Source organism: Ochotona princeps, chromosome 22, assembly GCF_030435755.1.
Source record: "Ochotona princeps isolate mOchPri1 chromosome 22, mOchPri1.hap1, whole genome shotgun sequence".
Taxonomy (NCBI): domain Eukaryota; kingdom Metazoa; phylum Chordata; class Mammalia; order Lagomorpha; family Ochotonidae; genus Ochotona; species Ochotona princeps.
The window spans coordinates 2,641,951-2,656,856 of NC_080853.1; the positions used below are offsets into that span (position 1 = coordinate 2,641,951).

At 50.4% G+C, this 14,906-nt stretch overlaps 1 long non-coding RNA gene across 1 annotated transcript in view; it reads left to right on the forward strand.

Moving 5' to 3' along the window:
• The window catches only part of LOC131482967 (uncharacterized), a 41,004-nt gene extending 28,795 nt beyond the window's left edge, over positions 1-12,209 (forward strand). Inside the window, exons 2-3 of the long non-coding RNA XR_009247446.1 lie at positions 11,955-12,047; positions 12,141-12,209. This is a non-coding gene — a long non-coding RNA (uncharacterized LOC131482967). The remainder of the gene's footprint in view (positions 1-11,954; positions 12,048-12,140) is intronic.
• Positions 12,210-14,906: the final 2,697 nt, after the last annotated feature.

Consider the following 14,906-nt stretch of genomic DNA (forward strand, 5'->3'; position numbering starts at 1 on the left):
CTCTGTTTGGAATGCCCAAGTGTTCCTGGGTGCTTTATTACCTGGAGCTACCCTCCTCTTCCAAAGTCCAGGCCTGCCCCTCAGCTGCACCTGCTCCAGGTGGCCTGTTTAACCACCGTCAGTGTCTCTCTCCTGTCTCGTTGGTTCACTCAGTCTGGTCGCTGTGGCCCTCCAGCACCTCTGCAACCTGTCAACCTTGTTTTCCTCAAAACCTGGCGTGTAGGGTTTTTTTTTGTTTGGTGGGCTTCATAGTTCATCAGCACAGAAGATGGGGAAAGAAAAGCAATAAACAGGGGGAATTGTCTGAGTTAAAAAAATTCCTGCAGGCTTTTGTAATTTGTGGTTCGCACTCAGTCCCTGGGAGACGCTGGCTGCCTCTTGGACCCGTTCTCCCGCCCATGTTGATCGTGTCGGGGGCTTTCTGTCCAGTGTGTCTGGGCTTGAAGAATCCAAAAAGGACAAAGAGGTTTCCCTTTTCTCAAGCACACAGTGTCCCCTTCCCTTCTCTCCCCTCCCCTCCCCTTCCCTTCTCTCCCCTCCCCTCCCCTTCCCTTCTCTCCCCTCCCCTTCCCTTCTCTCCCCTCCCCTCCCCTTCCTTCCCTCTCCCAGCCCTCCCCTCCGCTCCCCTCCCTTCCTCTCCCCTAGCCCTCCCCTCCTCTCCCCTTCCTTCCCTCTCCCAGCCCTCCCCTCCTGTCCTGGCCCCCAACTTCCGTCCCCTTCCCTTCCCTCCCCTCTCCTCCCTTTCTCTTCCCTTCCCTTCCTTTCCCTTCCTCTTCTTTTCAAGATTTATTTGGAAGGCTGTTACAGAGACAGAGGAAGATCTCCTAGTCACTGATTCACTCCCCAGATGGCCCTGCTGGCCAGGCTTGGGCCAAGCCGAAGCTGGAAACCAGGAACGGGGGCAGAGACCCCAGCACTTGGGGAGCTCCCGCTTCTTTCCTGGGTGCATTAGCAGGGAACTTGAGTGAAAGTAAAACAGCCAGGACTGAAACCTGTGCTCAGATGGGATGCCAGCGTTGCAGCTGTCAGTTTAACCCTCTAGGCAGACAGGAAGATGTGGGTCTCTCTTGGTGGGGTTTTGAGCGAGTTGGAGTGACTATCAGCATTCCTTGACAGTGCCTCCCTGTTCTGGACAGAGGGTGCTGGCTTTCTCTTGCTCCGTGGATGTTACGGCTGCTAACACAGAGCCTGAAACTTAGCAGTCCTGAGTGGGTATGGCCCCCATGCCTGCCTCATTCTTGTCTCTGTACTGCCATTATGGCCAGAGAGCTCCTCCATGGCAGCTGGGAGCTCAGGAGCCATGAAGACTTCAGAGCCGCGATGGAGATTAGGACCAGGTTGTGAGAGAGGCAGGTCTGTATCATTCCTGTGTAATTTTTGTTTTATACATTTTTTCTTCCAAGACAGTATATTTAACCAATGGTAGCTAGTTTTTTAAAACCTGGCTTATTAATTGGTCGATGTTCTGCAGTGCCTAACCATGGGTGCATTTCATCATGAAGAATGGACTTCTTATTTGAATATGACTCCAATTGTCCTGAGTGTTAGGAAAGCAAGCTGGTGGATGACCATGGATGCTCCCTGCCCTGAAACCTAGGCCAGACTATTGGTTGCTAAGAAATATCAAATCAAAAGAAAATCCTTCGGGTTAGAACAGTCCCACTTGTTCATTTCCCTCACCTCTGATCTTTGTGGGTTAAACTTGATTTTCTCTCTCTCTCTCCCTCTCTCTTTTTCCTCTGGGAGAAAAGCACATCCTATGCAGACACTAGGATGCTGTCTGCCCTGCACCCCCACCACACGCTGCAGCTAAGCAAGATAAACGGTGCCGGGCTGCCAGCTCCGACAGCTGCCCCGCAGCCCCCGTGCGCATTCTCAGTGCGTGGAGGGCAGCTTCCCAAAGTTTCACAGGTCTTTGGCTTTAGAATTTGATCATTTTAACTGAAAATAGAAAAATAAACCTTCCATATAGCTCCCATATTAGTTTAAAATATTCATAGGAATGTGACACAAAGCTTTTAAAAAGGCCCAAGTGGACGTTTTGAGTCTTTAAATGGATTCTCTTTATAAACGAGGCACCATTTACGGGGCGGCAGCAATTATATATCTGTGTTAAATTTAATGTTGTAGATTGGAGCTGGAGTCGCTCTTGTGTTTAATGCTTTGCCTTAGAAATAATTGGGATATGTGGATTGTGGGGGAGTGCATTTATGAAGGGATTATTTATAATGTATACATTCTGGCTGGGATTTAAACAAGCACAACCCATAGGGCTGCCACCAAAGCCATTAGTTGTAATGGCTTTTGGAAGCTGGCCCAGCCTGCAGACTTCTTCTCCTCGATTTATATATGGCTTGTTAGAAGAGACTTGTCATTCTCTCTTCTTTTTATGTTTTTATATTGCCTTGTAGCTTATTAGCTTTTTAAGCCTGTCTGTAGCATAAATACTCTAAATGGGAAATGATTTTTAAACTGCATTTGTCCAATTTTCTTGATGAAGTATTTTGGTGAGGAGAGCCGGGAGCACTCGGTGGACGTGCCCTCTCTGCCCTTGCCACCCTCCCCTTCCCCTTCTCCCACGGGGGCGCCCGCCGCGGGACCGAGCTCATGGCACAGCTGGACCCTTGCCGTTCTCCTTATAAGAAAACACGTCAGATTTTCCTGCGGTGTCCTCTGCACGCCTCAGGCCTGTGGTCGTGAGGCACCTTACAGGTCCAAACAATCAAGGTGGAAAAACTTGGAGCTGCCTTGCATGAAGCCCCTTTAGTCTGATTTCAGCTGGCCTTCATAATTCACAAAGCCGTTTCTTGTGTGCCCAGTGGCTGTGGTCGTGTGGAAGACAGGCGGCACTCATTTTCCTTCTCATGAGCTGTTCCTTTTTTCTGTAACTTTTGATTCGGAAGGACGTTTTCACACTCACAGAGCAGTCAAGAGAATATTCGAATGAACGCTCCCGTACGCCTCAGCTGGCTCCGACCATCATTAACATCTGACCAGCCTTTTGCGCTGCTCTTATCCGGATGAAATCTAACCTAGATGAAAGCAGTTCCCAGACACCGTATCATCTCAGCTGTGACACTTTAGGATTGCTCTCTGACAGGTTAGAAATGTCTGAGGCCAGCGCTGTGGCTGGTGTGTAAAGTCACCGCCAGTAGTGCCGGCTTCCCACATGGGCAAAGCTTTGTGTCTGGGCTGCTCTCTTAGCCAGCTCGCTCGATGTGGCCGCGAGAGCAGTGGAGGGCCACCCTCCGTGCTGGGGCCTCTGCTCCTGGCCTCTGCCTGCCTTAGCCCAACTGTTGTGGCCAGCTGGGGAAAGGCCAGCAGATGGAGGGTCTCTCTCTCTCTGCGTCTCCCTCTCTGTAACTTTCAAATAAATATATTTTTAAAGCTCATTATGACTGTGTCAGTACTTATAAAGATCATCAATAGTTAATATCACCTAGGGTGTAGTTATTAGTCAGATTTTCCAAATTTTCTCATCAGTATTATCTGTTCTGGTTGGAATACAAATAGGGTCCCCTTCTTGTCTCCGTGTTTCTAACGGCTGTGCTGCCTCTTGCCCCCTTTGCTGTTTGCTTCTTGAGGAGACTGGGGTCACTGTTTTAGCAAGAACACTTTGCTGCTGCGTCCACTGGGAGGTCCCAGAGCTCTGGCCCTTCTCCTGATGTTGCATTCGCTCTCTGGATTCAGGGCTTGCCAGCCCCTCCCTTCACAGGTGGCCCCCTTAGCCTGTGAGCTCCAAGGGTCTGTCGGTCACTTCTGACCCACTAACTCTCCACTGTGCTACTTTAGTGTAATAGCTGGAATTCCAGAATTCTTTGACCAAGAACTGCCCTTGTCAACCAGCTGGTAACCCTGAAAGCCAGTCCGTAAGGAAAAGACAGGGTAAATGGCTTTTCCCCCACTTGATTTCCTACTTTCCAGAGTACTTGGTTGGTTTGCTGCCAATCTACAAAGCTTATCAGCTAAGTGTCCTCTAGTTGGCTCCGGAACCTTCCGCTGTGCCCCAGTAGACTGATGGTGCTGCCACCGGGAATTGGCCGTTTCTCCAGGGAGATAGGGTACCTTTGCAAGAGAAGTGATCATAAGAAACCGGAATGTGGCTTCTGGGGGTGCTCACTGCCTCTAGTGACAAAGGAAAAATAGATATTTTTTAGTAAAAACTCATGAAAGGATTCTGGTATTTCCAACTGAAATGGGATTAGAGTTTTTATTTAATGTCTTCGATTTTATACCTTTCCGTGATATAAATCTTGCTTATAATGATGTTACTCTGTGTTTAAAAAAACATAGTGTTATTAATAACAGTATAATAGGATTACTGAGCCTAGTATAAGATTCCTTTGTTTTGTTTTTTAGGCCTGTTTCTATTAAAGACACAGCGATGTTTGTGGTTCTTTATTTAATGCCTTTTTTTAAAAAAAAAAAGATTATTTATTTGAAAGGCAGAGTTTCAGATAAAGGGAAAAATAGAGAGAAAGAGATCTTTCATTCACTGGTTCACCCCAAATGACAACAATGGCCAGGGCTGGGCCAGACCAAAGTCAGGAACCAGAAATTCTGTCTGGGTCTCCCATGGGAGTGGCAGGGACCCAGGGCCCTGGGCTGTCTGTGCTGTTGTCCTGGCAACATTCAGTAGGGAACTGTGTGGGAAGCGGAGCAGCTGAGCCAGCACTCATGGGTGGGGCTGGTACCTGCAGTGCTGTGGTGCTGGCCCCAAGTCTTTGTTTTGAAGTCACTTGTATTCGTTGTCTGATGGTTAAGCCACCAACCTGATACATGGTTGTATTCATCTGTCTTTTTTTTTTTTCAATTGCTTTAGCTTTTGTATTTTTATTTAAAATGCTTACCGGGTTTCAAAGTCAGAACTCTAAAACATCCAGAGAGGTATTACTCACGTTGTCTTCTCTTTCTCCATCCCAATTGGTCACCATTTCTTTTAAGTTTTAGTTTATTCTTATTTTTAAGAAAGATTTCTTTCTTTATTTGAAAGGTAGAATTATATATAGAGATCTTCCACCCGCTGTTGGTTCACTCCCCAAAGGGCTGCACCAGCCAGGACTGAGCCAAGGCGGAGCCAGGACCCAGGAACTCTAATGCGTCTCCCAGGCCTGGGCGGTTACCCAGGCGTCTGGACTAGGCATGTGAACATTCTGGCCTTTTTTTTTTTTTTTCTTTTTTTTTTTACAGAGAGGAGGAGAGACAGAGAGGAAGATCTTCCATCCAATGATTCACTCCCCAAGTGAGCCACAACGGCTGGTGCTGCGCCGATCCGAAGCCGGGAACCAGGAACCTCTTCCAGGTCTCCCACACGGGTGCAGGGTCCCAATGCATTGGGCTGTCCTTGACTGCTTTCCCAGGCCACAAGCAGGGAGCTGGATGGGAAGTGGAGCTGCCTGGATTAGAACCGGTGCCCATATGGGATCCCGGGGGTGTTCAAGGCGAGGACTTTAGCCGCTAGGCCACGCTGCCGGGCCCTACATTCCGGCTTTACTCGCTGTGCCACAGCAGGCTCCATTTCTTTGGTTTCTTCTTGTTTCAAGCCGTGCCCATGCAGGAAGCAGCTCCTTGGCTCTTTCCCGTGTCCTGCGCCCTCTCGTCCCTCGCGTGGGTGCCTGGTGGCCGCTCTCCCTGCCGCCCTGAGCCTCGCTCCTCCCTGGCCGAGAGGACACTGCATTTTGTGGAGTAGTTTGTTGGCAGAGCTCATGGTTATTTTTATTATTGTTATTCATTTTTGGCCCTTTGCCACTTTGCAATTAATTTGCTGCAACAAATAGCCTTGCCGCAATTCCCCTGTGCATACGTACTCTGGGGATGGCTTTCCACAAAGGGTAGATATATTTAATTCTTAATGACATGCCGTCTTTTCATTATCTTTATGAAATTGTGCAATTTTGTTCTGAATTTCTTCGATCTAAGCATTTTAAAAAGTGTAAATACCCATTTTTACCCATGAAAGAGTGTGGTGGGATTTAATGGAGTGTTCAAAAAAGAAAAAAAGCTGACCTTTCCCACCCTCCTAATGGGAATCTTTTGATTTCTTTTTGCAGTTTCCTCTAGGTGGTCACTGTTGTCCCCCCAGCGCTGATCCTAATGTGGTGCGGTGCCTTTCGCTTTGACGCCGTCTAAGAGCCTGTTGAGAACCAAGCACCGCACTTTGTGCGTGGGGACAGAGCAGCGCATAGCTTTCCTGCCCTGGAAGCTCACTGTGTGTCAAGGCAGTTCACCCTGTGTTTTCACAGTCCTTATATTTTGAATCGCACTGATGTTTAGGTGAATGTTGTCAAGGATGTAGTATTGTTCTCCGTTGACTTGTCTTTTTCCTTTAAATATATGTTCTTGAAAATGAGATTCTTTTGGGCCATGAACCTTGACCTTTGCTGTGTGTCTTTGCAGGTTATCCTGGTCCTATGGGTATATGCAGGGAGGGTGGTGCTTTTTTTCTTAAAGATTTATTTATTTTTATTGCAAAGTCAGATTTACAGAGGGGAGAGACAGACAGAAAGATCTTATATCTATCTGCTGGTTCACTCCCCAAGGGGCCACAACAGGGAAACTGGGCTGATCCAAAGCCAGGAGCCTGGAGCCTTTTCTTGGTCTCCCACGCGGGTGCAAGGCTTCCAAGGCTTTGGGCTGTCCTCAGCTGCTTTCCCAGGCCACAAGCAGGGAGCAGGATAGGAAGTGAAGTGGGGCTGCTGGGATTAGAACTGGTGCCCATGTGAGATCCTGGCACATGTAAGGCGAGGACTTTAGCCTCTAGGCCACTGTGTCAGACCCAGAGGCTGGTTCTTGACCCAGGATCTATCACAGGTCTGACCCCTGGGCCTTGGTGAGACTTGATCTGTGTTTGCTTAGGTGGCTCTGTGTTTGGGACAAAGTGCTCCATACAATCGGCCTGAACACTCAGGAATGGCCCTCCGCTGTGCCCCCGCGGCCTGCCGTCTGCCCTCCGCTGTGCCCCCGTGGCCTGCCATCTGCCCTCTGCTGTGCCCCCACAGCCTGCCGTCTGCCCTCCGCCTTGGCCGTGGGCCCTTGCGTCCCAGGTGTGTACTTCCTGTTCTTAAGCCCCGCCTTTTTCACCCACTCTTCTAGTCCCTGCCTACCAGTTGCCCTCCATGGTTTTATTTTCCCTTTGGACAGAGCTATAGCCATACTCACTCCCCCACACCCTGGCTCCTTTTCCTTCATTTATTGACGCCATCACAAATTTATAAGTTTCAGCTGCGGCGGGACTGGCGGTACGGCTCGCCCAGCCCCTTCCTTGCCCTGTGGCAGCTGCCTTTCACATGATCCTTGACAGCTGTCTAGACCTTTGCCGTTTTATCAGGTCCCTCGCCTCACCCTGCCTCACACCGGGCAGGTGACCTTGGCTTTTGCGTCCCAGAGGAAGTAGAGGCCTTCAGTCTTCATCCGCAAAGGCAGTGAATGGAGCCCCAGCACAACAGCCAGGGAACACTCACACCCTGCTTTCTTCCCTCCTTCATCCCACAGGTCCCACACCCTGGAAGTTCTCGTTTCCAGAACATTTTTTGGACTTGAGTGTCCCAAGGCACAGCCTGGACTTCTCTGCCAGCCAAAGGTCCAGTCCCACCAGGAGCGTCCCTGGGGTCAGCCCAGCCCTGTCATGTGCTCATTCTGACCGCTTGTTCTTCCTCTTGCTCCCACCAGCTCCCCTGACAGATGCTTGTGTTGGCAGACATCTGCAGTGGGGTCCCTGGGGGTGCCTGAAGGTCCCTGGCAAGCTAGGATTTGGGATTCAGCAGGCTCAGGTGAGTTATTGTCGGGGTGGGGCAGAGAGTGGGATGGGAAGATCAGGGCCCACACAGGGTCTGTTTCTCAGGCTGGCCTGTTTTCACAGTCACGGTCATTCAGGAGAGGCCTGAAGTTCAGGGTGGCTGGGAGTTCTTGCTGGGACTACTGCTGCCCCTCAGCCCCCTCAGCACATCCTGTGTGTGTGTTGGGGGTGGGCACTGCTCATCACTTCTTCTGTCTATGAGGTGAGGCAACTGCAGGGCAGAGAAGTGTGGTGTGGGCAGCTCACGAAGGGGACAGGCCGCGAGGGGGACAGGCCGTGAGGGGGACAGGCCGCGTGGGGGACAGGCCGCGAGGGGGACAGGCCGCGAGGGGGACAGGCCGTGCGGGGGACAGGTCGCAAAGGGGACAGGTCATGTGGGGGACCCAGCTGCTTGAGCTGTCATCTGCTGTCTTCCAGAGGACACACCAGCAAGAAGCTGGAACTGGGAGAAGTAGAACTTGAACCCAGGGATTTCTGTAAGGACATTGGTTTTACCTGTTAGGCCAAACACTGGCCTCTGTTTTTTTTTTTTTTTTTTTTTTAATGTAGTTTTAGTTTTTTTAAAAGATTTATTTTATTTTTATCATAAAGTCAGATATATAGAGAGGAGGAGAGACAGAGAGGAAGATCTTCGTCCAATGATTCGCTCCCCAAGTGACTGCAATGGCCAGTACTGTGCTGATCTAAAGCCGGGACCTTCCAGGTCTGGCCCACAGGTGCAGGGTCCCAAGGCTCTGGGCCGTCCTCGCCTGCTTCCCCAGGCCACAAGCAGGGAGCTGGATGGGAAGTGGGGCTGTCGGGATTAGAACCGGCCCCCATATGGGATCCTGGCACATTCAAGGCGAGGACTTTAGCCTCTAGGCCACCATGCTGGGCCCTGTAGTTTGTTTTTAAAATCTGGAATATCATAATTACACACAAAGGACTTATGCAATTAGCATTCATATACCTTTGTATTAAATAAATATTAGCATTTTACAGTTTTAATTCATACCTTCTAGTTTTAATTTTGTTTCATTTATTCTTAATTGTTTCCTGCAGACACACTCTCACCTGCAGGAGGCACCTTCCCCTCCCCTGGGACATGGTATATGTCTTTCCTATCCGAGTCTTCCCCGTCGCCTGGCTTGTGGCAGAGCTGTCAGTGACCTGGCATCTTGTCGGTGCCTTGAGCCCTTATGCTGACAGCTTCAGACCACGTGTCCTCTTTGGCCCATTTCTCAGATTCCTCCCTTTCTTAGACTCATCCACATGGACTCAGAGCTCCCGCTCATCTGTTGATTTTTATAGCGTTGCATTTATGTATTTTCCATAATTTCCTTATCCAGTGATTTCTTTTTGCCTCCACTTGATCCACTTGTGCCGATTGGAGAGGGAGGGCGAATTGAAAAGCCTTCCTTGAAGGCCGCCTGGGCATTTGCCATTTCTACACCTCAGAGGGAGTGACCAAGGAGTGCACAGACGTGTGCTCAGATGTTTCGGCGGCTGCCGACTGCTTTCCTCCCTTCACTGCTCAGGAGAATGGTGTCCTGTGCCCAGACATTGCTCCAAGCCCTTGCCTCTGCCCCACAGTATTGACAGCCAGGCACTGAGAAGGACCCCCCCCCCCATTTGGGATGGCCCATCTTTAGGATATGGTAACAGTGCGCGCTCACCGCCACTCTGTTTTTCACTTTCAAGCGAGTAATCCATCACTTACCTTAGTACTCAACACTGTTATAAAACAAAGCATTAGCTGGCTGGCTGGTCTCCTGTGGCCTGGACAAAGATGTCAGTCACCGTGGATTCTGTGTCCCGTGTGGTGCTCTCAGCTGTGCCCTGCTGTCAGAGCAGGAGCCCCTGGCCTGCTCCGGAAGCTGCAGGCCTGCTTCAGGTCCCCGTCAGCCTCACTGCGCTGAGTGTCGTCACTCCAGTGACTGCAAACCGTCGGGATTCTTCATTGCACAGAAATCATCACCAGTGGTCTCAGGGGGATATGATTTCCTTAGTATGTACCAGGGCTGCCCTTCAGCTGCCCATTGGGCTACTTCCCTCAGGCCTCTCCTTTCTGGGCCTTTCCAGGGCTCACCACTGAGAGGCCCCTCTCCTTCCCTTCCTCTGCTTGTGGGGCTCATTTCCTGGGACTGTTATGACTAACTCCACAAACTGGGTACTTCAGCGCCACACACCTGAGCCAGTCAGAGTTGCTCTCTGCTGAGGCCTCCAGGAGAGTGACGTGACAGCACCTGATCCTGGCCTCGGTGTCCAAAGAGGTGGCACGTGGGCTGGTCCAGGTCTGTGGCTGAGGTAGCCAGTCTTTGGGACGTGAGCTGGGTCCCTTCCCTGTGGCCTGCCACATGACACATAATTCACCTTGCAGGTGTGGTGTACTGGGGTGTGCAGAGGGCTAAATGGGGGGCTATAGAGGAGAAAACGCCCGTGTTCATTCACTCAGCAAATCCTGATAGAAAGCAAGGGTCCTGGGTGTCAGATGCGGCACCTGCCCTCTGAGGCCACGCCTTGCAGTGAGTGGAGAGGCAGCAAAAATGAGACATAGTGGAGGATGTGCGCCCGCGGCCATCGCCTGGGCTGCTCGGGCTGGCTCGGAGCGTCTGAGAGCGTGCAAAGCTCTTAGGTAGACGTGTGTCATACTTGCATATAGCCTGTGTGCACCCTCCTGTACTCTGTCATCTCTAGATTTATAATGCACAGTCAGTGTCACTGTTGTATAAATAGTTCTGCTTAGATGATAAGAAAAGTTGTTACATGTTCAATGCAGATAGTTTTTTTTTAATTGAGTATTTTCCATCTGTGGCACTGCATATGTGTGCCTAAGTGAGTCAGAAGGAAAAGGCACTGTGCAGGTGTGGCCTGACACCTTGGCCTCGCTGGGCTCTGGGCTGAGAGTGGAGCAATGGTTGTGTCAGGCGGTCAGGAGGCAGCAGGGCAGCCCGGGCAGCAGGGGCTGGTGGGGCTGCCCAGGTGCCAGGAAGTCAAGGCTTGGCTCTGCACATGCTTTGGAGCACTCACCAATCATCACGTGCTGTTAGGAAGACAAGGCTTGGGGAGGCAGAGTGATGGGTGGAGCTGAGGCAGCCAGCCCAGACCTTAGGCACGGTGATGAGACTCAGGGCAATCCTTAGACCTGCTTGGATCACAGGCCTCGTTTCGCCAAGGGAAGAACCTGGTGCCGTGTGAAAGTTTTCGGTGGTGCTTGTGTAGTTAAGAAAACAATTAACAGGCATGCGTACTGTCCGTAGCTAGGACCACACAGAGCTGTCCGCCAGTGAGATTTGCTGAAGAGGAGTGCAGATGACGCTGGAGTCTGGACGGATTCGGGAAGTGCTGCATTGATGTGTCTGAACTCCACTCAACGAACAATGATAGTATGTTGTAGCACGTCACAGGTCATCACAGGCTGCGCACCGGGGAGTTCCCCATCAGGGCTGTCTGCTCACTGCTGGAGCCCTGGCTGTAGGGCTGTGGCCACCGATGAGCCCGTGCCAGCTTTCACAGCCCAGACTGGCTGGCCTGGCTTGTTCTTGCGCCTTTGCCTGGTGGCTCCTGGGGAGGTCACCACGGGTCCCCGTTTTTTGTGGCCGCTACTTCTCCTTTAACCTGCACATCCAACGCCGCCCGCATCGGTGTAAGCTTCCTGTTTACAGTACGAATAGCTCCAGGACTTTTCCAGTACTTTTAGGGAAAAAAATCATACCTACAGGACTTAGAAGTAATAAGTCTTCATTATGAATATAATAAAAGATACAGACGAGAGTTGTTTTCTTGTTTGAAAAAGAAAAGCGTCAGAGAAGGGAATATTTTCCTTTTCAAAGTGCAGAAACATCATACACCAGGCAGCTGAAAAATTGTATTACAGCACCAGAGTATTTGGCAATTACTCTTCATTTATGTAAAAGTTTTCCTCAACTATGCGTTAAAGGTCTGGCTTTTTAAACTAATTTAATTTTTTGCATATTCCATATGTTTATAAGATGAATCAGGCTGAGGAATAATTGATTATTAAAATTCAAATTCTCCAGGGTTGTTTTATAAATTTCGAGTTTCCCTGTAAGAAATTAAATTTAGTTTGCAAAATGAACCTGGCTCCTAGCATTTAGGTGGGGGGACTTGGCAGCTGAGCAGCGAACTTTGTCACCCAGATCTTTGTTTCCATTTGCAGGTTGGATAGGCGAGTTTCCAAGGTTACGACTGACAGCCAAATATCCCCAAAGACTGATAACACCAGGAAGAAAGATGCTAAGGGCAATTTCGTGTGAGTTTTGTTTTGTTTTGTTTCCAAATACTCTATTCTTGTCAAGCAATAATCCTTTTTGTTTTTCTGGTGGAAATATTTGGAAATAGCAAGCTTTTGGAAATTCACATCCGCCATTCACGCACAGACCCAGTCAGTTCACGTGGACTGTGTCTCCAGTTCGGGTGAGTTGCTGTGTCGCGGCTTGCACGTGTGGCTGAGCACTAGCTCAGAAGCACTCCTGCACCCCCGGGGCTCAGCCTGCAGGCTGGTGCCCACCTGTGATTCTCCACTTCTCCTGGCCCCGTCCCGAGAACCACCCATGGGATGTCTTATCTGGCCCCTGCATGCTTTGACCTGGTCCTGCTCAGGAGCCTGGAGGCAAAGGGTTCTAAGAAGGGGACCAGGAGCATAGCTAGAGCTGAGCAGTGACAGTGTGGGTGGGGTACTTTGTAGCAGTCCCCCAGGAGGGCAGGACCTGGTTTAGCTCTCAGTGACACGTGTGGACCCCAACTGGGGTTTCTTAGGAGGTGATTCTTAGAGAGAGATGAGGAAAGAAGCCAGCTGAGCTGCCCCTAGACCCTGTGTGCTTGGGAGCTGAGAGCTGCTACGTCTATGCCTTTGGGAGACACACCCACTTGGCACAGTGCTGTTTTGAAGGAGTTGTTTCTGTTGCCCATGAAAAGCTGCACAGCGTAACGCATGGAACATTTGTCTCTGTTAGACTTCTCATCGAAGTTGCAGTTGGTCAGTTCTGACACTGACAACTCTAGGGCAGACTTGATGGAGAAAACCAGAGGTGGCCACCTGTGTGTGCCCGGGGCTGCCCAGGCTGCATGTCGGGCTTAGGCACACAGGTTGGCAGCCTGCTTTCCCGTATGCGCCTTTCCCAGGGTAGTCTCTCTAGGCACCACAAGCCACTTCAGTGACTCCTTTATACAATCAGCAAGCTTGTTGCAGATCTGTCTTCTGGGCTTAGTAATTGTGGTTCAGACTTAGCTGTTTGTTTATTCCTCCCTGAAGATGGTAAATGTCTTCCACGCAGGGCCATGCGTCTTGACCGCATCAACACCCAGCACACTGCCAGGCCCACAGTCGGTACAAAATAAATGTTGTTGGATGAATGAATCGGTAAGAACCGCAAGCGCAGTCTCTTGTAATTATATCTAGACAGGACAAACAGTTCCCCCGAGAACCATTCTCACGCTGCCTGCTCGCCGCGAGCCCATTAGCATTCTGCGATGATAACTAATTGTCAAGCCCGCATTTCTCTCCACATGTATTCATGTTACAGCTTCCTCATTTTTTTACGTCATCCCTGTGTTTAAGGTCATTTTTATTTGTGCATTTATTTAGAAAGAATGTTGTGGTTTTATACTGTGAGGAATAGCAGGCTCCCAGCAACTAAAAGCAGTTGTCCTTGTATCCAAGCAGTTCCCAGGGCCACAGGAATATTATCTCATGGGGCACGAGGGGCTGGGTTTTAATGATGCTGGGAGTATTTCAGACTGGATAGAAAGAAGGTCATGTGGGTCTGGCAGGTGGAGAGGGGTGGGCAGAAGCGCTGGACCCTCTCCTGCTGCCTGTTGCCCTGGATACAGCCGCCTCACAGCCTCCCTGACTGTGGCGGCTCAGCCCCCACACACGAGCCTTGCCCTGTGTGCAGCTGGCTACCGCTTTCCCCAGCCCCTCGTCTGCTCCTGTGCAAACCCCAAAGGCCTCAGTAGGTGGGTGGGTGGTGCCGCCAGAGCTTCTTTACTGTGAGAAGGCCATGCCGGTGTCTGTCCTGAGCACGGAGAGGCAGGCTTCTCGGGTACAGGGCACCTTTGTTTCTGCTCGCCTGCGTTCATTTCTTTCCTTTGAAATGTTTGTTTATTTGAAAGAGAGAGCAATCGAGGTTATCCATCTACCGTTTCACTGTGCATTTGCCTGCAACAGCCATGGCTGGGCCAGGTAGATGCCAGGGACTGGACACTCAGCCTGGGTCTCCCCGGCAGAGAGCAGGGACCCAGCCATGTGAGCCATCTGCACCGCTTCCCAGGGAGTGCATCAGCAGAGCTGGAGTTGGGAACAGAGCCAGGACTCGAACCCAGGCCCTCCTTCAATCAGCAGTGTGGGTGTCCCAAGTGACATGTTCTCTTTTCTACAACCGTGGTATAGAGTTACATTTGGGAAATTGGCCAGTGTGGTCCAGGCCTCAAGGACCTCACCCAGGGTCCCTGATGAATACTGGCTTCTTTCGAGGCTGTGGCCTGGGTGCCCTGCTTGCCTGAAGTTGCCTTCTGCCCTGGGAATGTGTTCCTTTCTTTGGTGCTGTGAGAAGCCAGGTCCAGGCTGTGGTAGAAGGCCCTGCGCTGGACTCTGGGGGGCTTCTCGTGGCCAGAGTCAACCACTGTGGAGACAGCTGATGTCTACTCTGAGGACTTGGTGTCCGGAAGTGATGCCTGTCCGATTTCCTCAGGTGCTTTCTGTTGCTTCTGGAAAGATCCGGGAGAGTTAGCGTGCAGCTGTGCAGGCGCTCTGTCCTCCAGCCAGCTCCTGCCCACTGGGATCACTGGAGGACTCGTGTTGGCTTTCCCTTGTCACGAATGTCCCCTTGTCTATTATGTGTTGACATTTTGTAGAGGATTTTCACGTCTATATTCAAGAGGATTTTTGTAGGTAATTTTCAGATTCTTTCAGAATCAAGATTAATCTGGTCTCAAAAAACGAGTACTCCCTCTTCTTCTCATAGAGTTTGTCTAAGATTCGAGTTATTATTTCCCCTTAAATATTTTTTAGAATCCAGCACTAGAGTTTTCTTTGTGCGGTAGTGATTCAATTCAGACCCAGGGTTGTTGAGAGTTGCTTTCATCTGTCTCATTGGGTTAAGTTGTGTAC